Genomic DNA, 23,521 nt, shown 5'->3' on the forward strand with positions numbered 1-23,521 from the left:
TTGTGCAAAAAAGCCCCGATCGCGAAAATAGCGATCAGAGCTTTTTTGCGCAAAAACCCGTCTAGATTGGCACAGACTCTTTTCCGCAGAAAGTGCTTTTGCACAAAAGTGTCCATGCCAATCTAGATGTTTTTTTCTGCAAATGCTTTTAATGGAAAACTTTTTTCTGTTAAAAGCATTTGCAGAAAATCATGCCAGTCTAGATGTAGCCTATTAGTCATTTACTCCATACCCTTAGTTAACGGATTAAGCAGGATCCCAGGTGTTCCTGCTTCCAGCCTAGCACTTGTGCAGGGGGTGGTTCTATTGGCTCCCAGCTCTTATCCACACCAGTTGGGAGCTGTTCCAGTTGTTATCAGTTAAGAAGAACCAGTAAACATCAGCCGTGATGCTTACTGGTTAACCTTTCACAATGCTAGTGGAGATGTCCATGCTTAGGTTCCAGCCCAAGGCTGGACATCTACACAGAAGTTCTATAGCCCCACAGCTTGAACCCAGTGAGTCAGCTGATGCAGGACAGCCATTAGGTCAATCTAAAACTGCAGTGTTTATACACCCACAGAGGCTACAGGAAACTCTAGATCTAGTTCAATAAATTATCCCTATTCAGGAAAGCATTGATGCATGTACTGTACTTGACTCAAGGGGCCATGCGAGCACAAGATGGCTACGTCTACATTGGCATGATCTTGCGCAAATACTCTTTAATGCAAGAGTTCTTGCGTTAAAGTACTTGCACAAGAGAGCGTCTACACTGGCATGTGCCTTTGCGCACGAGATGTGCTTTTGTGCAAGAAAATCCATGCCAGTGTAGGAGCTCTCCTGCGCAAGAAAGCTCCGATGACCATTTTAACCATTGGGCTTTCTTGCACAAGAAATTCATGTTGCCTGTCTACACTGGCCTCTTGTGCAAGAACAGTTGCGCAAGAGGGCTTATTCCTGAGCGGGAGCATCATAGTTCTTGCGCAAGAAGCACTGATTGCATACATTAGAACGTCAGTGTTCTTGCACAAGAACTCCCTGCCAGTGTAGACAGGCAGCATGTTTTTGCACAAAAGCGGCTGCTTTGGTGCAAGATCGTGCCAATGTAGACACAGCTGATGAGTGTGTTCCTGTGTTGGTAACTATAAACTGCTGTTTGGCTACGGGAGGGGCGACTGGTTCCCTTAAGAGGCTGTGCACCTGTGACTTATTTACCTGCTGTCTCATTGGGCTTAAGGGAAGGCTCCTGGAAGAGATAGCAAAGGGAAGCTACAGAGAGTTTTGAAGCCTGGGTGGTCATTATAGAAGACTGAAACATCAGGGGAACAAGATATGAGCCAGGTAGGGCTAGAAATGCCATGTTAAAAGTAGAGAATTGAGTTAGACTAGGTGTGGGCTTGGAATTTTGATTGCTGTTTTGACTGAACCCTAATCTGAATCAGAAGTTTTTGCAGAGAAAGATTCCTGTGTATGGGTTTTATTGGGGAGCCCAGGAAGAAGGAAAACTCACAGGGTGTCTGTGAGGTGACTTCAGGCTAGCAGACAACACTACAGGGTAGGTTCATCCATTACAGTCTCTGAAAAGGCAGAACTACAGTGCAGTAGTTATGGAGAGTGGGTTGTACCATGTGGTTCTGTGAACTTGCTGTACCTCCTGCTCCTGCTATCTAGCCTTCAGTGCTATGGCTAGTCTGCTAATTTCTGGGAAATCTCCCCTGTGCTTTCTCACTGGGGTAGCCCCACTCATTGTACTGGGGGTTTCATGCTACTCCAGCTTGTGGATTGGACTCCTTAGCTCAAAATGGGAATGGCTATTTCCCCCAGCTACAGCTATTTCTCCATTGCTTCAGGCTCAACCGTGCAATGCTAGTGCTTGTTGCTGTTATCACAGGCGTGAGGCAAACTTGGTAGATAAGACGGCCTGTGATAATAGCTGGAGCATTAGTATCATGAGGATGTTGCAAAAGCTCCTCCTAAATACCACTGATATGGCACTATGGTCCATCACTAGTGATGTTTTCTGTACAAGGTCTGGAAGCCTGGGATTTCCAAAGGACCTAGGGAGAGTTGAATAGTTTTTTTTTTGGGGGGGGGGTGTCTTAGGTACCTGTGGAAGCCCAAACTAAGTTTGTAATGAACCAGTGAATGCAGACCACAGATTAAAGCTCTCTATTTTAGGGTTTCTTTTTATTTTGATGTAGTTTTACTCTTATTCACCTGTTTCCTTACTATTTTAAATAACAATTAAAGCTGTTGCTATTCACTTTTTGATTAAAATGAATCATGCCAATTTGAGTTCTCTGCGTTGATCTCAATAGACTTTTTTCCTTTTACAATCCAAGTTAATTACATTACATGTAAATACAAGAGTTCCACAACAATTACAGTGACTGATAATACTGCAAAATATTATGAGAAGTCAAAGCGGATTAGCTCTGGAGGCATCTTTGGGGGTCTGGGAATGAGTACATTCTCTTACATTAGTTGTATGTGGTATCCAAATCTTAGCTTTCAAGCCATCTTTTATTAAAAGAGAGAACTAGTGTGGTGGCAGTGGGGGGGAAAAACCTCGTGGACTACAAACTAAGTAGAAGATTGGGTTTGTGTTGACAGATCACAAAGAGGCCTTCACTATTTTCACTGAAAATTATCAAATGAGCAGGCCATGATCCAGCAAAGCATAGCCCGTTAGCTTTAATTGCAATCTATAAGACTCTTCACATGCTTAAAGTTGTTTTGCTGCATTGGTTCCATGCTGTGTTTTATAAAGGTGAAAATAGAATACAAAAAATTCCCATAACTAGGCACTATAGTTTCTTAGTTCCATACAGCTCTGTTCCCAAGCACTCTGACACTTCTACCTAGAAGTCTGATTATCTAGGAAGGAATTATCTTGGAAAAACTAAAGTGAGTCTCCTAATTTTAGCTACTTGTGCATGCACTTATCGGTAATGGTAAAAATGCATGTACAAGAGCTGACCTTGCTCACCGCCTGGTGAGATTATACACGTCTAGACTGGCATGATTTTCCACAAATGCTTTTAACTGTAAACTTTTCCATTAAAAGCATTTGCGGAAAAGAGCGTCCAAATTGGCACGGATGCTTTCTGCAAAAGAGCTTTTGCGCAAAAGAATCCGTGACCAATCTAGACGCGCTTTTGCGCAAAAAAGCCCCGATCGCCATTTTCGGGATCAGAGCTTTTTTGCGCAAAACAAATCTGAGCTGTCTACACTGGCCCTTTTGCGCAATAGTTTTGCGCAAAAGGACTTTTGCCCGAACTGGAGCAGCATAGTAGTTCCACAAGAAGTTCTGATTTCAGACAGTAGGAAGTCAGTGTTCTTGTGGAAATTCAAGTGGCCAGTGTAGACAGCTGGCAAGTTTTTCCGTAAAAGCAGCTGCTTTTGCGGAAAAACTTGCCAGTCTAGATGCAGCCCAAATGAAATCAGAATCATGGGACCTAAACTGTAGGGGTTTTTTAAAGAAAAAAATTGAAGAGTCTGTTATGATTCCATGATATGAGCTGCAAAATGGTCCTATGCCAATGAAAACTGCTTCCTATATTTATACTGAACAGTTTAGAGATTGATTAAGTTTAAGCTTCATTCCTCTGTTTGAGAGTCCCTCATGCATTGTAGCTCTTCTTTTCTCCATTCCATATTTCAAAAAATCTATACAGCACCATAGCTAATATGGACAACACAGCTTCATGTGACACTTAGTTGTCATGGATATGGGCATTTTAAGAAACCATAAAACTACCTATATATGCACCCATATAAAACAATTGCACATGGAGAACAGGATAGGCTAGGCAAATGGTTTTCAAACCTGTGGGCTATGGGCCTCTTGAAATCTGTTGACTACAATTTACAAAGGGGTCTGCCTTTCCACTTGAAATCTTCTAGGGGTCTGCAAATGGGGGAAGAAAAGGTTGAAAACCACTGGAATAGCCTAAGAAACGCATACCCCTAGGTGGTGCACAAGTGCTGGAAAACCCTCCATTTCTTAAGCAAAATGCAGGACAATGTAGCACTTTAAAGACTAACAAGATGGTTTATTAGATGATGAGCTTTCGTGGGCCAGACCCACTTCCTCAGATCAAATAGTGGAAGAAAATAGTCACAACCATATATACCAAAGGATACAATTAAAAAAATGAACACATATGAAAAGGACAAATCACATTTCAGAACAGGAGGGGGACGCGGGGGTGAGGGGGGGAAGGGAAGGAAGGAAGGTAAGTGTCTGTGAATTGGTGATTATCACCTCTAATACCATTAGCTCACAGACGTCCCACTCTCCCCACCTCTAATATCAATTCACAGACACTTACCTTCCTTCCTCCCCCCCTCCATTCCCCTCCTGTTCTGAAATGTGATTTGTCCTTTTCATATGTGTTCATTTTTTTAATGGTATCCTTTGGTATATATGGTTGTGACTATTTTCTTCCACTATTTGATCTGAGGAAGTGGGTCTGGCCCACGAAAGCTCATCATCTAATAAACCATCTTGTTAGTCTTTAAAGTGCTACATTGTCCTGCATTTTGCTTCAGCTACCCCAGACTAACACGGCTACATTTCTATCACTATCCTCCATTTCTTATTAAGACAATAAAACTTGCTACTGTCCCCTCCCCCTTATGGAGTTCAGGAACCAGTAGCTAATTATACTGACTTTTTTCCCATTATCTTTTATTGATAGAAATGTCTTTAATCAACATTTCCAAATTCAATACACAAGTTTTGAAATGAAAATTCATTAAGATGCCAAGTTAGGAAGTAGTGTATTATAGACTATTTATATGTAATAACTGGAAAGAGGTTATTAAAATTAGGTAATGAAACTGAACTTTAAATTACATCTGTAAAGGTGGTAAAAGGAATACACAAAGTATTTTGCTTTACCTCTCAATAATAACCTTCAGAGAAGCCTGGGACTTTCTCAGCTATCATCCATCTAAGCTCTGGTCCTGCAAGGTGGTGTAGGAGCCAAGCAATTTGTGGTATTTGGAACAACTGATCATAAACTCTATGGCTACGTCTAGACTGGCATGATTTTCCGCAAATGCTTTTAACTGAAAAGTTTTCCGTTAAAAGCATTTTCGGAAAAGCGTGTCTAGATTGGCAGGATGCTTTTCTGCAAAAGCACTTTTTGCGGAAAAGCGTCCATGGCCAATCTAGACGCGCTTTTCCGCAAAAAAGCCCCGATCGCCATTTTCGCGATCGGGGCTTTTTTGCGCAAAACAAATCTGAGCTGTCTACACTGGCCCTTTTGCGCAAAAGTTTTTCGGAAAAAGACTTTTGCCCGAATGGGAGCAGCATAGTATTTCCGCAAAAGCACTGACAATCTTACATGAGATCGTCAGTGCTTTTGCGGAAATTCAAGCTGCCAGTGTAGACAGCTGGCAAGTTTTTCCGCAAAAGCGGCTGCTTTTCCGGAAAAAGTGGCCAGTCTAGATCCAGCCTATAGGGCAAGAAGCATCTCGAGCCTGTGAATGGCCCTGTCTTCTGTGAAGGGAGCATGGATTCTTCATCTTATTACCACTTTGCACATCACAGTAATGGTCAGATTGTTTTTGGCTCTCCATCATGAACCAGGGTAACAGGGAACTGCCAGCATCTGAGAAATAAATCATGGAATTTCATGGGCAAAAGTGGAAACCATCTAAGTGGCAAAATTCTTCCTTGTTCCTGTCATTAAGCCCTCATTATCTTGTCTAGCACTGTCACTATTGCATTTTTAGTGGAGTGTGACAATGTTTAATGCTCAAAAGATTCCTGTTTCACTGGAAATAATTTATTTAAACCTATGTCTGTTGTACGAGACTGATTCCCTAATGGCTGTGGCATGGCTGGCACATTACAGCTAGTGCTCTGCTTTGATATCTGACTGACAAATGTAACCTAGATAACTTATGCCAATAAATCCTTCTTGGTCTCTTCTGTTTCAGTTATTTTTCTAGTAATTGTTTAGCTCTTGGTGTCTTGTTAATTTTTATGACAGAAGTATTTTAATCTGTCCATCTAAGACTAAAGCAGAGAATCTCTGTTTTATTGAGGTGAAGATGAGGGGAAACTTTTTTCACTTTGGAGAAAGGTACTTGCAGAACTTAGGGTGCTTAATCACTGCAGTTTGACTAGCAGTCAAAAATCTGATCCTCCCACATGAGCTCACGAACCATATTCTTGTAGAGCTGGGTGGTGAATTCCAGAAGCAAATCTTCCCACTCTTTCTGGTCTTTCAGCTCTTATTGATCATATACCGAATAGGACACACTTCCTCAATACATTGCAGTTTTGCTCTGGCTTTCCATCAGAATTCCTGTGTCATGCATGCTAGTATACATATGTTCTCTCAGTATCTTGGCTGCACAGCCTGCTAATAAGGGTGATCTCTAGAAAGTTGCTCTGGTGCATAATCCAATACTTGTACAACAAGGGCCTAGCAAAACAAGGGCCAAGGTAAATTTTTAATTGAGTTTATCTGCAGGAGTTGTAGCCCTAATTGGTATATCAACATTCTGTTGATCAACATTCTGGTGATGCTCTCTTCCTTTATTATGAAAAAACAAAACATATTGTAACTTCCTCTTCAACACCCACTCATGTTGACAAAGAAAAACTGGCTGAATTTGGTATGGATTTCCATTTTCAGCAACAGGATCTGCATTATAAAACGGACAGTGTGTTTCTTAAGTTTTTGGCAGCTATCTTTTCCCAGATGTGGCTTGCTTTATACACTGCTTGTATTGGGGAAACGTAGCTCCTAGCATGTATGTTCTCAATGAATTGTTCAGTATTTCATGTGTTTAACCAATGATCTAATATTGTGCCTAAGCCTGTTCCTACTGCAGTCAAAGGTAAAGCTCCCATTGAATTCAGTGGGACCCAGACTGGTCTTTATAGTAAAAAAAAAAAAAAACCCTTGAAAATTCCCAATAATAATAAACCAAAATGTTTTCAGAATTGCTCTAAGGTACAGAGCCATTGAAAGAGTTGATTTTATAATAAACTTAAATAGAATCTTAATGTTCTAATTTGCCATGCAACTAACACAGGAAAAATGGTAACACAATTTATCTTATTTCTTTCAACTCTGTATAGCTTAAATAAAAAAATCCTGATCTGCTCTGGGACAGCTTACTGAGATTGCTCCATCAGTTACAGTCCATTACTGTCCTACATGCCATGTCCAGACTTAGTTATTGCAAATGCCATGATTTTCCACTTGGCAGTGGAATCTTTAAAGTGCAATATTTCAATGGAATCAGTAAGAAATAATCATTATTGTCTGAAAAGAATGGTACAGGTTTTCAATGGCCTAAGGTACATGAAATGGAAAACTTGGCTTTAATGTGAACTGCAAAGCTAAAATGACACTTGGCATACTGGGGACATTAAGCACAAAACTTAGTTTGAATTCAGCATTTTTTTTGTGTAAAAAAAAAAAAAAAAAAAAAAATCCTGTACCCTATTCCTCACTCCTTTCCAGAAAATCCTTTTAGTGTTTCCTGGGTTGCTGAACATACCCTAAAATATGTAACATGGCAAATAATGCTGCTTGCAATGAGTTACTACATTTAAAAATCAGGAATAAGGGATCTTCCAGAAAAGGCTTTATTTTCCGAAAGATCCCGTCTAGACTGGTGCTTTTCTCCGGCAAAGCCCTGAGCTGGAAAAAAGCGGCAGCCATGTTCATGCAAATGCTGCGGGGGATATTTGCAATTCCGAAGCGTCCTTTCCGGAAAAGGGTGCCAATATAGACACAGCCATAATGATATATTCGGGAATAGCTATACTGAACCAGGAAGCATAAGGATGACGTCAAAGGAGTCTTAAAAAAGGATCATTAAAGAGATTCTGTGCTGAATTCCTTGCAGAGGGAGTTCAGTAGATAAATTGTGAATTAACTTGTTACCCATTTGCTTCCACTTGAGAAATTTGATGTTAAAAAGATTTTTATTTTTCTAGGAGCATCTTGCACATCTGGACTTAGAGTCTACCACACTTAAGGGTACGGCTAGACTATAAGCTTTTGTCAGAAAAAGGTACCTTTTCCTGATACTTTTGTCGGAAGATGCTTTGCCAAAATTTGGCCCATCTGGACTGGGCCAAATTTCAGAAAACCCCCCTCTTTTGAAAGTCTCCTTCTTCCTCGTGGAACGAGGAATACAGGGGCTTCCGAAAGAGCGCGTTTGTTCTTCCTCAAAAAAAGCAGAAGAGCAAATGTGTTCCCTGGACATGGCAGAGTTTTTTCGGGATACTTCCAGTATCCCCAAAACCCCCACAGTCTAGTCTTACCCTTAATGAAACAGTTTTCTTATATGCAATGTCCCAGATTATGACTAAATTAGAGAGACTACATTTGTTCCCAAGAAAATTGTCATGTATGGCTGACATTGGAAATAAGCACAACTAAAGTTCCTCTGCTTTAAGGAAACAAACATTAAGACTACGTCTACACTGGCCCCTTTTTTGGAAGGGGCATGCTACTTTTGAAAGTGGGAATAGGGAAATCTGCGGGGGATTTAAATATCCCCCGCGGATTTAAATAAACATGTCCGCCCCTTTTTTTCTGGCTTGGGGAAAATCTGGAAAAAAAGCGTCTAGACTGGCCCGATCCTCCGGAATAAAGCCCTATTCCGGAGGATCTCTTATTCCTACTTCAAAGAATAGGGCTTTATTCCGGAGGATCGGGCCAGTCTAGATGCTTTTTTTCCCGGCTTTTCCCCAAGCCGGAAAAAAGGGGCGGACATGTTTATTTAAATCCGCAGGGGATATTTAAATTCCCCGCGGATTTCCCTATTCCCACTTTCAACATTAGCATGCCCCTTCCGAAAAAGGGGCTAGTGTTGACGTAGCCTAAAAGATTGCCCTCAGTGTATTAGGATGAGTGAAATTTATGAAATTGGACAATATCTGCAAAAGGTCTTAGTTATTTCAGCCAGAAGATGTTGAATAACTATGTATTAGCTGGTGCATTCTAAAGTCTTTCTGAAAAATTCAGGGTTCTTTTGTTTTTTTTTTAACAGGCCACATGCTGTTAATTAAACCTCTTTCAAAAGATGCTTGTAGTCTAGACATACGCTGCATGTATCCACTGGCATATCTGAACCTGCACTGGTACAGCTGATAAAATCTGGTTTTCTAACTTTGTTCCTCAACCCTACAGTGCCCAGTGTAGTGTAGCTCCTAATATAGGTTGTCATGGATTTTGGTGACAAATTTAAAGCATGTAGTTCTTGGTGGACTTCCTTCATCCCTCAAAATGCTGAGCTTTTCTCAGCTCCAGCTGACAACAAGAAGGGTACAACAGGTGCCTAACTTGGTCTAATCAGGCAACCAAAATCAATTGGCAACAAATATACTCCTAAAAATGTTGGTGTCAGTGTTTGTTGGCATTCTGCCTCAAGGTGCTGTAACTCTACTGAATGAAGAATGTCCTGATGCCCTTACCTCCGTTCTCCATGGGGGATGCTGTGTGTGGGGAGAGAAGCTGTTGTCTAGACTATGACAAATATTTACTATCCCTTTGCAAAAGTTTGAGCCAGAAATGCTCAAAGTAGGAAGCATCTGACCCATGAAAATTCAGGTTAAGGTTGATGGCCTATAAAGGGTTGGTTTCTGGCTTCCTCAGACAGAACTAAGAACAGTGGTAGCGGGGTATGATGTGAGACATAAAACACAAAGACATAACAGAAGTATAAAAGTTAGTAGACTGCAGGGCAAATAAACTGCCATCTATGCAACTGGTAGTAAAGTGATATTGCAGACAGGCCCTTAAAATCATAGTGGAGTAAGATCTAATTAAGTTTCTTTGAAACTGCTGTCCCTTCTTTGCCATCCCCTGTTGCTCTCAAGCTGACTGCTTTAGGCCAAAGGTCTCAGTGGCTTCATAAAGAAGCAACTGCCAGTCGTTGGCCAAAGGTGGCCTTTGAAGGAGATAAGAATCTCACAACTCAAAAATGCTGGTGTCATTCAGATTAAATGTTTTCATGCAGCTCTGCTGGAGCTTTTACAAGTTAATTAGTGCCATTAACATCCAGGATATCTCAAGGCACTGCATTCTAGATACTACCTCTGCTACACCATTACTAGTGGGTGTGCTTTTAAGACTGATCCCTGAGCAAGGGATAGTTCAGTACAGCAACATCCCAGAAGGGATTTTGGGAAGGAATGTGTCCCAGTGGTGCGTATCTTTTAGACTTTGTCCCAAATCTTTTAGACTTTTCCTCTGCAACGAGTGTAGGCCCCTCCCTTGGGGGTGATGTATGTCCTCCAATTTCTTTACTCTCCTAAAGGCAAGAGATCTGCTGTTCTGCAGAGTGCATAGTGGGGAAGTGGAAGGCTATACAAGGACTAGTCAAAACCTGGTGCTCAGCCTGTTGTGTATGGCAGAAAGCAGAGATGTGGTGGCTTAATTTATTACCCATTTTCTAAAAACAAAAAAACCCACCTCCAGATAGACCACATGAGAACGGAATAAACTAAGTTTACCCTTGCCTACACTACAGACAGCAAGTGAGTACCCTTTCTCTCCTCCTCAATTACCCTGAGGCTTTTTGGTTTTTATCTGTTGGTGTTGCAATAGTAACCCTTCCCCCCACCCCCAAAGTTTCAAAAGTACATTTTGTTTTTAAGCCTTACTGCAGCCAAGAGCTCTACCCTATTAGTCAGATTTGGTTCTTAGACGCTTCCAGCTTTACTCACTGGCAAGTTCCTATAACAAAAATAAAAAGACTATTTGTCATTATTAAGCTGAACTTATTTATATTGTTACCGTCAAATGCTACAGTGCAGACTTTGTTAGAACAGAAACATCCACCCCCAAGGATTTTTAGGCTGCTCATTGACTGTCACCACTGGGCTATTTAAAGTAGAAATATGAAGAGCTTTTCTTCCCTATTAATTTAAGTCTTCATCAGGGCACTGTTTTGGCAGTGGCTGTTTAAGTATCCCACATCTATGATTTTAAATGTCTTAACATAAAGATATTAGTTCTTATGGAGCAGATAACTCATTGCTATACAGTATAATAACTACTAGAGTTATGACTTTGTGAAATCTGTTTCACAAACTGACTTGGACTGTGCTGTAATTTTTCCATTGTTTGCAATATCCTGTTTAACATACCATTTTCATTCCTTCCTTGCATCCCCCATTAGAAAACTCATCACCATGACTCTTGAAAACATAAGCCTACATAATAGTATAATAACCCATCTTAGCTCAGTGACACCATTATTCCCTTCTAACCATGGAGTATTATAGGAAATGTATTGAAATAGTGAAATTGTTCAGCTTCACTGTCTATTTTAGGCAGTTGTCAAGCTTTGAAGAATCACCACTTTTCTTCCATTCAAGAATCTGGTGTCACCATTATGAGCATGAGGAACGCACTAGTGTACAGATTAGTCACATAATTGCTCAATGCCTCAGTTTACTTAACAGTGAGTCAATATAAAAGAGTCCAGGAATAAGGACGTGTGATGTACTTCCAAGCCATGGTGCAGAATTTGCAGCCCAGGGAGAAGAGGCTAAGGTAGCTTTAAACACCATTGTGTCCTCCTGATCCTGGGTAAGCTCCTGACTTAATTTGGAAAAGCTCCTAGAGCAGTGGTTTTCAAAGTGTCATCTGCGGATCATCTTGCAGAAAGGCCATGGGCTGGATCTGGCTTGCAGGGTAAGGAAGTGGTTCCTTAGTTCCTGGATTCAGCTGTGGGAACAGCAGCACAAGAAACTGCTCGCCTGGAGGCTTTCCTTGCTGCTCCCATTGGCTGGAATCACTGCAAATGGGAGTAGCAAGGGGTGGTACCTGGGGGTGGTAGGAAGCATGGAGCCAGCTAAACATCCTCCAGCCTCCTCTCTCCCAGACTCCTCCACTCTGTCTACTTCTGCATACCACCTTCTGGCCAATCCCTCCCATCCTCAGCCTGCTCCTGCATCCTACCACCTGGCCAGACCCCGCATCCCCACCCACTCCAGCACCCATTTTTGTCATTGTAGCTGCTTGACTGGTGGTCCATGGAAAGGTCTGTGGTGGCCATTGGCCAAAAAGTTGGAGAACCACTGCCCTAGAGTTAGGTCTAAAATCATGGGTGGCCTCCCTACAGATCTATTGGAATCTTCAAAGTGCTCTGTGTGGTATGGTCCCAACCATGCCTGCAGTCTGCCCTCTAGTCCATGAAGGCAGCTTTGTGGCCGTCCGTCAGCAATGCCAGCTCCAGAGAACTTCTTCCCCAGATGGAAAGAGGGCGTATAGAGTAGCAGAAAGGTGTGGTGGGATCCTGGCTTAAGTATCCCACCACAAGAGTCCAGAATTCTAGTCTCTGGTCTACTAAGCAACATGCTTTAACTTAAAATGTTAAATACAGTTCAGCTATTACATTATAGAAGTGTTTTATTAACACGAGGAGGAAGAGCTTCTGTATCCCCAGAGAGAGTGAAACAATCCTTGTCCGTTTGTCTCTCTAAGTACTCAGATGGCCTTCTCTACTATATTACCTTACAAACATGAGGGAATTAATATACCACAAAGGGTAGTGTCTGGCTTTCCCAGCCATTGTCCTGCTGCAGAATGAAGAGGGGGACCATACCAATAGCCAATGGTAAGAAACGTTTTGCCTCTGGAGAAGGGAGGCCAGCAGAACCCTGCCAAAGCCATAGGGGAGGCCCTACAGGAGCAGCAATGCATGTTGAACCTTCACAGAGCCTTCTGCAGAACCCCAGCCAGAGTGGAACAGGGTCTCTGACTGCCTTTGTGGTAAAGCTGGAAGTGCTATAATAAGGGCCCTAGCAAATTCCCAGCTATGAAAAATGCATTTTGGACCGTGAAAAATGCATTTTGGGCCATCTCCCATCCATGTAATCTAGTCTCTTATGTGCTTTTACTCTATACTATAAAGACTTTGTGGGAGGAGACCAGCGTCTCTCAAATTGTGGGTCCTGATGAAAAAGGGATTTGGAGAGGGGGAAGGCCGGATTATATTCCAGAGAGGATGAAAGGGGCTGTTCACATTAGTGACGGATGGCAGAACAAGGAGCAATGGTTTCATGTTGCAGTGGGAGAGGTCTGGGTTGGACATTAGGAAAAACTATTTCATTGGAAGGGTGTAAAGCATTGGAATGGGTTGTATAGGGAGGTGGTGGAATCTCCATCCCTAGAGTTTTTCAAGTCTCAGCTTGACAACACCCTGGCTGGGTTGATTTAGTTGGGATTGGTCCTGCCTTGGGCAGGAGGCTGGACTTGATGACCTCGTGAGGTCTCTTCCAGCTCTAAGATTCTATAATGGCAGGGCATGGTGTGGCCACCCTGATTTTAGCACTGCCTTCAGAGAATGGTGGCTGCTTATTAAGGATCCAGCTTTGCAAGTGGCAGCACAGATGTAAAGGTGGCAATAGCATCATGTGTGTTCCTGATGCTGCTGCTGGTGGCTTTGCCTTCAGGCCTGGGCTCTCAGCCACCAATCTGCAGCTTCCCAGCAGCAGCAAAAAAAGTAGCAGTACCACATCTCCCCCTCCCCCCATAACCTAGTGAGCCTGTCCAAATCTTTTTTTTGGGGGGGGGGGGGAGGTGGGTAGGGGCAGGTCACCTACAATTCCAACTCAGATTTAAATAGCTGAAATCATGAAGTTTTACTAATTTAAAACCCTATGACTGTGAATTTGGTAGGACCCTTGCTGTACTTACAGGCTACGTCTACACTGCAGGCTTCTTGTGCAAGAACTGTTTTGCGCAAGAGTTTTTGTGCAAAAGGTCTTGTGCAAGAGCACGTCCACACTGCCTTGTGCTTTTGTGCAAGAGCGTCCTTGGCAGTGTGGATCCTCTCTTGCGCAAGAAATCTTTGATGACCATTTTAGCCATAGGGGTTTCTTGCACAAGAAACCCCTGTTGACCGTCCATACTGAGCTCTTGCGCAAGAAGGCATGCGCAAGAGGGCTTATTCCTCGTGGGGAGAGGAATAACTCTTGCACAAGAAGCCCTCTGTTCTGACGCCTTACTGTAACTTTACTTGCACAAGAACGCGCATGCAGTGTAGACAAGTTTTTGCACAAGAACAGCTTTTCTTGCGCAAGAAACCTACAGTGTAGATATAGCCACATAGTTTTGGTGGGAGATCATAGAGGTGTGTATGGACAAAGTTTGGCACTAGGGTCTGAGACAATGAGGGCATGTTATTATGGTGAAAGACAACTATTTATTCTTTTGTACCCTGCTTTCCCGTTCCACCTCATTCATATTCCACCTTGTATCTGCAGGTTTAGATTTACTTAAAATTTCCTGCTTTGAGTCCTGCCTTATTTCTTGCTCTTAATTTTTCTTTCCTCTTGATTTAGTCACTTTCCTTTCCCTCCTCTTCAGTGACCTTGTGAGTAAAATGTTTCAGCTGGATCAGTAGCTGCCTCAACATGGTAAAAACAATGAGTGGTCTTGCAGCGCCTTTAGAGAACTAACCAAAATACATAGAATCATGAGCTTTTGTGGGCAAAACCCACTTGGTTTGCCACTTGCAGCAGTACCTGAAATCCTCACTCCATCTAGATCCTGCTCATACAATCACTGTTTAAAGACGGCAAGTTACACAGAACTTGCCATTTAAACTAGTTGAAACCTACAAATAGCCTGTGTGTCTTGCTGCAGAGGAAGGCAACCCCCCTCCCCCACAAAACCCTCCAATGGCTTTGTCAGTCTGACCTAGGATTGAGAGAATTCCCCCCCCCCCCCCTCAAAATCTGGCAATCAGTTACACCCTGATCACATGGCCAAGATCACCAGGCAGATATCTAGGAAAGAATTCTCTATAGTAACTCAGGACCGTTTCCATGTAGTGTCCTATCTCTGGCTGTTGGGGAAGTTTTTTCTTCTGGTAGTCACCAATGGGCCACATGCTATTGTAGGGAGTCCCATTATCACTTCCATAAACTTAGCAAGCTCAGTCTCGAATCCATGTAGGTTTTTTGTCCTCAGTGTTCCCCTTGAAAGGCAGAACTTCACTTCTTGATAAGAAACTAACTTTGAGCCTAAACTTGTTGATGTCCAGGTTATTTTCCTTTTTTTCTGTGTCCATGCTGGTGCTTAACTTAAATGACTCCTCCTTCTCTCTCTTTTTCCCTCCTCCCCCACTCTCCCCCCACCTCAGTATTTATCTCTTTGTATTTAGGAAGCAGTCATACCACCTCCGCACCCCAGCTTTCTTTTGGCTAGGCTAAACAAACCAAGTTCTTTAACTTTGCTCTCATACAGTTCTTCCCCTCCCCCATTATTTCAGATCATCCTAGTAGCCTTTCTCTGCACTTATTCCAGTTTGACTTCATCTTTTGTAAACATGAGTCCCCCAAAGAGTCTGACTGCTTTATTTTTGGACTATTAGCCCTTTACAGGAAGACAGGTGGTGCACTACAGGCCTTTTAAACGCAAGAGCCAGGCTCCTCTGCATGAAATAATTGTTTTAATCTCCAGTGTTCTGTAGGAGACATTCTTAAAAAAACGTAAATATTACTAACAAGTGTCTTGATCTCACTTAGGATGGTTTATACTCTATGCTAAAACTGTAGTCCAGCTGTAGCTCCTCCATTTGTATGTGAGTAGCAAAATCTGACCTTATGTTTTCCAACAATTTGGATCCCTCCGAATCAAAGGTGCTTTATAAATCTAAATTATTATTAAAATAAACAATTAATAGTTTTTATTAATCAAGATAGACTGATCTGCAGAACAATCAAAGATCATTTTCTGCTGGGTGAGTAGGCATTTTAGAGGGAGAACCCGATTTAATGAATATAGATGTCCATATCTTCCAGCAATTACAAATCATCGAAGACCATTTCCTGCCATCATTTAATTGGATTGGTCAACAGGAATTTACAGTAAATTTCTTGCATGTGGCAAGCTCTTTTTAGAAGTCTAATATAGAATATATCTCCATTAGTGTCCACAATTAATGACAAAGTAATATGTATAGTTAGGATTGAATTTCTTCTTGGCCTTTGTACAATGAGACTACGTCTAGACTGGCATGATTTTCCGCAAATGCTTTTAACGTAAAAGTTTTTCCGTTAAAAGCATTGCGGAAAAGAGCATCTAGATTGGCACGGATGCTTTTCCGCAAAAGCACTTTTTGCGGAAAAGCGTCCGTGCCAATCTAGACGCGGTTTTGCGCAAGAAAGCCCTGATCGCCATTTTCGCCATCAGGGCTTTTTTGCGCAAAACAGTTTTTAGCTGTTTAAACTGGCCTTCTTGCGCAAAAACATTTCTGGAAAAGGGCTTTTGCCCGAATGGGAACGTCAAAGCATCTGCGCAAGAAGCACTGATTTTGGACAGGAGAACGTCAGTGCTTTTGTGCAAAATCAAGTGGCCACTGTAGACAGCTGGCAAGTTTTTGCGCAAAAGCAACTGCTTTTGCAGAAAAACTTGCCAGTCTAGATGCAGCCCACGGGAATAAGTAGAGTAATATTGGGTACTGGTATAGCAAATTCCATACAAAGGGATCAAAGTTGGAGAGAGATCAGATAGAGAAACTGAGGTGCAGAACTAAGCAGTTTAAGATCTCCTAGCCAGTGGCTGAGTTTACATTAGGACTCAGATTCCTTGTGCCCTGCTTTGACCGTTAGAAATGTTGCAAGAGGGCACTAAGTTCTGTGGGTGAATGGGATAATGCTGGGCTGAATTAGAACTGTCTGAAGCAAGTTCACATGACTTAAGATCTGAACTGAACTTGAGCTGGAGTTGGAAAAAGCTGGTGAAGAGAGTTGCATCCTGATCTAAACTTGCAGCTTTTAGAAAGTTCCTGCTCTGCCAGTCAAGTGCTACTCCAGAAATGGGAGCATGTGACAGGGTGCTTGCTCTGCACTGGGCCTTTAAGGGAAAAATCCCAGCCCGGAGAAGGGACTGGGAGCAAAGCCCCAGCTGAGGCAGTTCTAGCTGATGAGGGCCCAGCTGGGAGCTATATAAGGGGAACTGACTGCTACTTGAGAGAAAGCAACGAGGGTCTGGCTGCTAGGGAAGCAGGTAGCTCCCTGGAGCTAGAACAGTGCTGGGGAGGCACTAGGTGAGCTCTGGCCAGACAAGGTCCCAGGCTTAAGCTACTAAGGAGGAGACCAGGGTGCTCTGTGAAAGAGAGGACTCTGGGGTGTGAGCAGAGTGGACAACAACTTCCCCCGGAAGGGGGGCTTGGACAGGTGTGGGCATTGCTGGAGGGCAGTGTATGGAAGAGGATGCCATGCCCTGAGGCAAAACAAGGGGTGACACCATCCAGAGAAAGGAATCCAGCAGGGCTAGAAGAGCTAAATCCCAGGTCAGCTGGCTGTGGCTGTGAGTTGCCTCTCACAGAGCCCCTGGAACTAACCCAGGTATGCAAATCCTACTATAAAATCTGTGTAACATTTGCTTGGTTTAATATGTCTGCACTGGTACAGCAGTGTGACTTTCCATAATGTGAGTCAGATTGGTATCTCCTGTCTAGGGCAATGTTGTCTTGTCAAATGCCATTTCTGTGCTGCAAGGGGACAGGGATTATTTTTCACACCTACATATATTTTCAGTGAATTCTGAACCAGCATGGAATATCCTCCCCTGAACAGAAAGGGAACCAGCCTCAGTAGTTCCCACTTCACAAGAAAGCCATGAGCTACAAACATGATCCAAGCCACCTACCAACTGAGCAGAGTGTGGAGGGCTCAACCTGAAACAAGCAGAGGGCCAAGCAAATATTCTGAGTGTGTGCTTGAGAGCAACCTACCAGCCTGGATCCATCTTCTCCAGTTTTTACCAACTCTCCTTTCCTTTTTCCTCCCTGACCTCAATCTCTGTACACTGTCTTCTATAAAACATGGTTCAGCTGCAGTTCTCCCCCTCTCCTCCTTCCCCTTGGCTTTCCTGCTGAAGGTGGTATCTACCTTCCATATGAACCAGGACCTATTTCTCCTGGTGGTGTGTTCCAACCCTTACAAGACCAGTGCAACCTTACAAGACCAGAGGCATCTTCATGCACTATGTGCCCAAAGGCCCTTGGCTTCTTACTGAGCTGTATTAAGCCTTTCTGTAAATCAGCTCCACTCTTCATTTCTACAGTGGATAGGAGGAAGGGTCTTCTGGTGTTTTTTTGCAGAGTATTTCCAACTGGTTCACCTGTTGCATAAAACTCATTGACTGGTGGGGGTCCAGCGACCACCAAGTGTCAAAGCCCACTTGACTAGGGCTCAATCATCCTTGGCTATATATAGGTCATCTGTAGAGCTGTGATGTGGTTCTCTTTTTCACACATTCACAGCACATAGTACCATCAGTCAGCAGGCCTTTAATATTGCTCTAATATTGAGCTGAACTGAATTCAGGTGTTGAGGCCTAGTGCCTGATCTCGCAAGGTCCCAAGCGTCCTCTAGGTACATTATTTGTACTGAATTGTGTGGTGAGTTTATAATGTCTTGAGCTTCTGGCCATACTTAGCACAGCGGAGATGGGGAAACCACTGGTCAAGATCAAGAGTCCTGCAAATACGCTAGCAGAGCTCTTTATTACAGTATGAAGTCTGGTTTAAGACCATGTCATTGGGTTCCTCTCTTTTATCAGTACAGAATCAGAAGCTGTAATTTCTTCAGATGGATTGTTACTGCTGAGCTTTGGTATGTATAAAAATGGAGAGTAGCAGCTAGACTTAATGCTGCGCTTTCTGCTAGTGTAAGAATGTTTGGACTGTTTCCGAAGTATATTGTTCGAGTTGTTTTTGAAATATCATTCTTTCCAAATGCTAAGTTTAACAAACAAAAAAAGGCTGAGTGTGTGAGAGATTCCAGTCAGGGAGGACTCTGAGTCCAAACAACTTGAAGGGTTGTGACTGTTCAGATTTGGACTTATCTTCAAATTTTTGCAATATAGACTCATCTTTTCTTTTAATCCAGGACTTGGGCACTACTTGGAAACAGTGATTTATCATTGTCCATTTTAAACAACTGGTTAGCAACAGTCAAATTCTTCACCCTTCTCCTCTGCCTCCTCTCCCCCCCCCCCCCCCCCGCCAATACTGCGGTCTCCTATATATTGAATCTTAATGGCCTTGTCTAGGCTAGAATTTGGAAGGTGGTAGCAGTGTGCCTGTAGCACACATTTAAACTGGTCATATTCAAGACTAGTCATATGTCAACCCTAAAACATGTTAAAGGCATAGTGCTTTGTTAGCATGCATGAGCAGTTGTTGTGTTAGCGTTTAAGGCATGTATTTGCATACTTATACCTTCTCTAGGACTGGTCTTGTGCACCTGCAGAACATCTGGCCATAGTCTGACACTTGATCAGGAGCTTCTATAAAGATATTGGATCTATCTGGTTTCTGTAAACTTGTTTGTTGGAAGTACTCCTTTGGATATGCTGAATTTGGGTCACTTAAGTCTTGGGTCACGTAAGTCTTGTTGTATGGGAGAGTGGGGAGCACTTCAGGGAGAGAAACAAAGCAAGAGGTCTACAGGGCTAGCATATTTTGTCTTGCATATTCTCTTTGGTGTATATTAGTTCCTCCTTAGGGAGAGGGGAAGATGTTGGGTTTCTTAACTATCTAGCAGACTTTATTTAATTTTCCTTTACTACAGTCACAGCAGACAATTGCTCTTATTTTTAGCTTGAGTTAGACTAGCATGTACCTGTCTCTAGGTTGAGAAGCTTGCTCTCAGCTGCAATATAGGCTGTTAAATGGCCCCTGAGCCCCACAAATCTCAATCAACCAACATGTCCCAGCCACTGATATCTAATTATGTATCCCATGTAGAACAAGAGATTCATGGTGAGTGAGGAAATAGTTTATTGGAGCACCTTCTGTTGTGAGAAACAAGCTTTCTAGCTAATTGAGAGTGCTCATCTCTCTCAACAGCAGTTGTTCCAATATAAAAGCATATTTCCTCACCCACCTTGTCTCCTATCCTGGACCAGTATAGCCATGACATTGCATACAACACCTCTGTGTGGCATTTCATTGCATAAAGATAAGTTGATAGATCAAGCTGTGACTGTGCACTCGGGTCCATTAGCACAGATTCTTATGCCCATTTGAAGTTCTGTAAACCATAATAGGATTTCATTTGGCTGCAGGTGGGACTATATCAAATCAGACTGCATTCTTGGGGCCTTAGGGAACAGAGAGAAATGTGATTACCTTATTAGAATATCTGACCTGTGTGGGACTGAAATATAATCTGTCTATAACAATGAAAAGGTGAAGATTATTAATAGATGTTGAATAGGACAATGTGCTAGTTTGGAGGAGAAAAAAATCTAGATAACCTATTTTTTCAAATGATGAAACACCAGACTGATGCAATTTTTATCTAGATCTCTCTCCAATTTTTATCTAGATCTGTCTCCTTGAGGCAGCATTTTCCACAGCACTAGACATGATTGCTGCTTGTAAAGGTGCTCATAAAAGGTCATTTGACTTTCTTTAGGGCTCTTCACTGAGTTGACTTTTGGGTGATTTTTATCAGAAGGAAATTATAAAACGTTTAACACTGCAATATTTTCACTCTAGTGTTGAATTACCTACGCTTGAAAATATTCTTATAAGGGTAGACTTTTGACTCCATACGTTCTTAATATAAACATTGCGTGCCTCCATATGAAATGTGGTCAAAGTTTAAAATTCACTTGCATGTACTGCAATTATTTTTGTACTGTCCAAAATGTGCTAGGCAATTTCAAATGACAGACAAACTCTTGCTCTCAATTTCTTAAGGTTGCCAATTTTGGTTGGATGTTTCTAGAGGTTTTGTCCTTAATTCCTGGAGACTCCAGGACAATCCTGGAGGGTTGTTAACCCTAATTTCTTATGCATTAAGCTTACTTGCACCTTGTGTAGCATCTATAGCTCTTGCTTCACATACAGTGGGTACCAGTTCATAGTGAAGAATACTGCTACAAATCCTCAAATGATGGAGGGGAGGTCTCTTGTGGATTTTTACCCCCTGAAGGTGTAAGAGGTGCATAATTGGTGTTTGTACATGACAAGAAAAAATGTATCTTGTCAATAGGTTTGACATTAGTCTAATTTTAGAAATGTGCATCTTTCTGTCGGAGTCCAAGAGCTCCTCCTCTTAAATGGAAAGATAGGACCACGAAATTTGGTATGCAGTTTACTCTTATAGCAAGGTCAGGGTTTGATTGTGCAAGCAAGTGGGAAGTGCTGGGAATGAGACGGTTTTCCATAACCTAGAAAAGGAGGGAGCAGAGAGTGGCCACTGGGGGCAATGAGTATAGGGGAGAGCTATATGCAGAGTGATCAGTCAGGGAAGCTACACCACCAAGAGAGTGCCCTGGTGGTAAGGGAAGGGACTGGGTGAGGGGAGATGGTTTCATTAAATGGGACCCACTGCCCTGAGCCCCTCCCCCCCAACCCTCTCTCTCCCTCATGCCCTATGCCCCCACCCCCACCTAAGCATCTGCAGGCATGGCTGCTCCCAGTAGCCACAGTACACTGTTCCCAGCCAATGGGAGCTGTGGGGAGTGGTGCAAGCTGGGCCACCCCTTCCTGCATCTTCTATTGCCTAGGAATGGGGAACCAGAGCAACTGGGAGCTATGAGTGACCATGCCTGCGGATGCTCAGATAAACAAAGCAAGTCATGGCCAGCTAGTGGCTTGGCTTTGCAAGCTGCAACACAAAGCTTGAAACCCCCTGATATACTGCATTGAAATGGCTTTGTAATAGAACGAGTAAGTTCATCAATAGAAAACAGATTTAAGTGATATTAGGGAAGAATAAAAAAATAGAAAAGGGTTACAAACAAGTAGTAACACACTTAATTCTAGGAAGCCATAATTTTGCATAAAGTAAGAAATTGTTATGCTATGAGCATCTCCAGCTCTCTCAGAATTGGGGCCAAAGAAGGTAACATTCTCTAACCTGAATGTCTCTTTGCTCCCTGTTATATTTGCCACAGTTCATTGTCTTCACTGCAAGAGCCAGGAAAATCTCCTGCTGTGTCTACACTACCCAGTTTTGCACAAGAACATATGCAAATGAGGTGTGGTGAATATTGCCATAACTCATTTGCATTTTGCTCCTTCTTGTACAAACCCCCCTCTTGCGCAAGAGCAGTTCTGCCGTAGTGTAGACTGCTCCTTGTGCAAAAATGGTGGCTCATTAAGTATGCACAGAGGTGCAATGATGTTCATTGCTGGGCCTCATTTGCATATGTACTCATACTGCATTTCCTCTAGTAAAGCAAACTTCATTGTAAAACTTAGTGCAAACATCATTTCCAGTGTGCAGGGTCATCTGTCCAATAGCTGGATTGACAGCAAAGAGTGATGTTTAGGAGCCAAATGCTAAACACTTTCTGAGGGAAGAATCTATCTGTGTCTAGTGCCTTGCTGGGGTGGATCCTTTTTAATGAGCAGAGATTCTGAAACAGCAGGGATCTGCTGTTCCAGTTCACATGCACAGTACAACTAAGAATTTCAGACCAAATACTCAGATTAACTTAATTGACACGGGCCAATCCTGAAATATGAAATGAACTTCTTTTATTGACCTCAGTAATAAATGCAGTCTAGGATTTTTAATGGAATCCAAGGAAATTAAGGCTCTCTTCCCATAGGAGTAGGGCACAGAACTCTGCTTTTCAGAGCTGCCCAGTAGAGGCCAAGCTATTCTGTTGTGAGGTCTCTTTCACAGAGCCTGCACGATTGTCCTCAGTCACTTTATCCAAAGCATGCTGGTATGCGGCAGGAGTGTTTTTACATTTTTCTTTTGTTTGAGGTCCTATCCACTAAGTTTAAGCAACTATGTGAATAAGGCATGCGGGAACCATTTGTTTCTAGATCTGCAAAATCCTCATTCTCCAAAATAATGCACCTCTTGAACTTTACAGAACTGACCTGAGCTTTGTTGGTACTATCCTGATTTCAAGAAGTATCCTCAATGATTTCATCCACAGCAGGCCAGTTGGAAGCAATGATTAAATCCATGCTAGCTCATTAACTCTCCCTAGGGGAGAGAAAAAAGGAGGGTTAATATACATGAATCTAAGATCAGCACCTCTCCTGCCACACATTCACAATCTTTTCTTGTATGTTCACTTTTTGAGTTGACACCTATTTAAAGATCAGAATGTTTATAGGGACCCCAATTCCCATAGTATCTGAGCATGTCAAATCTTAATTAGCCTCATAATTACCCTCTAAGGTAGGGCAACATAACTATCCCCATTTTACAGATTGAAAACTGAGGGACAGAGGATTGAAGCTAATGGTCTTGCCTTAGGTCACACATGAAGTCTCTAGCAGAGTAAAGTCTTGAATCTAGGTTACCCCAGTAGCAGACTAGTGCTCTAACAATACACCATCCTTCCTTGACAAGCTGCTAGCATAACCCACACACCTAGAGGGTGTGGTTCAAGAAAGAGACTTAAGCCGAGAACCAGCTGGCTTTATAACTTTAGCTCCTACACTAAGCTCCGGCGGTCCTGAGTTTGAATCCTCCCCAGGTTCTGCACTTATAATGGAAGAATCCCAAGCACTGCTACAGGCTGGGGACTGACTAGCAAAGCGGCAATTC

The 23,521-nt window shown here is 42.6% G+C and overlaps 1 long non-coding RNA gene across 2 annotated transcripts in view; it reads left to right on the forward strand.

The window, feature by feature from the left end:
* The first annotated feature begins 16,990 nt into the window (after positions 1 to 16,990).
* The window catches only part of LOC142830562 (uncharacterized), a 78,194-nt gene continuing 71,663 nt past the window's right edge, over positions 16,991 to 23,521 (forward strand). For both annotated transcript variants that reach the window (XR_012905915.2, XR_012905913.2), the window contains exon 1: positions 16,991 to 17,332. This is a non-coding gene — a long non-coding RNA (uncharacterized LOC142830562). The remainder of the gene's footprint in view (positions 17,333 to 23,521) is intronic.

Source organism: Pelodiscus sinensis, chromosome 9, assembly GCF_052426305.1.
Source record: "Pelodiscus sinensis isolate ZL-2025 chromosome 9, ASM5242630v1, whole genome shotgun sequence".
NCBI lineage: Eukaryota > Metazoa > Chordata > Testudines > Trionychidae > Pelodiscus > Pelodiscus sinensis.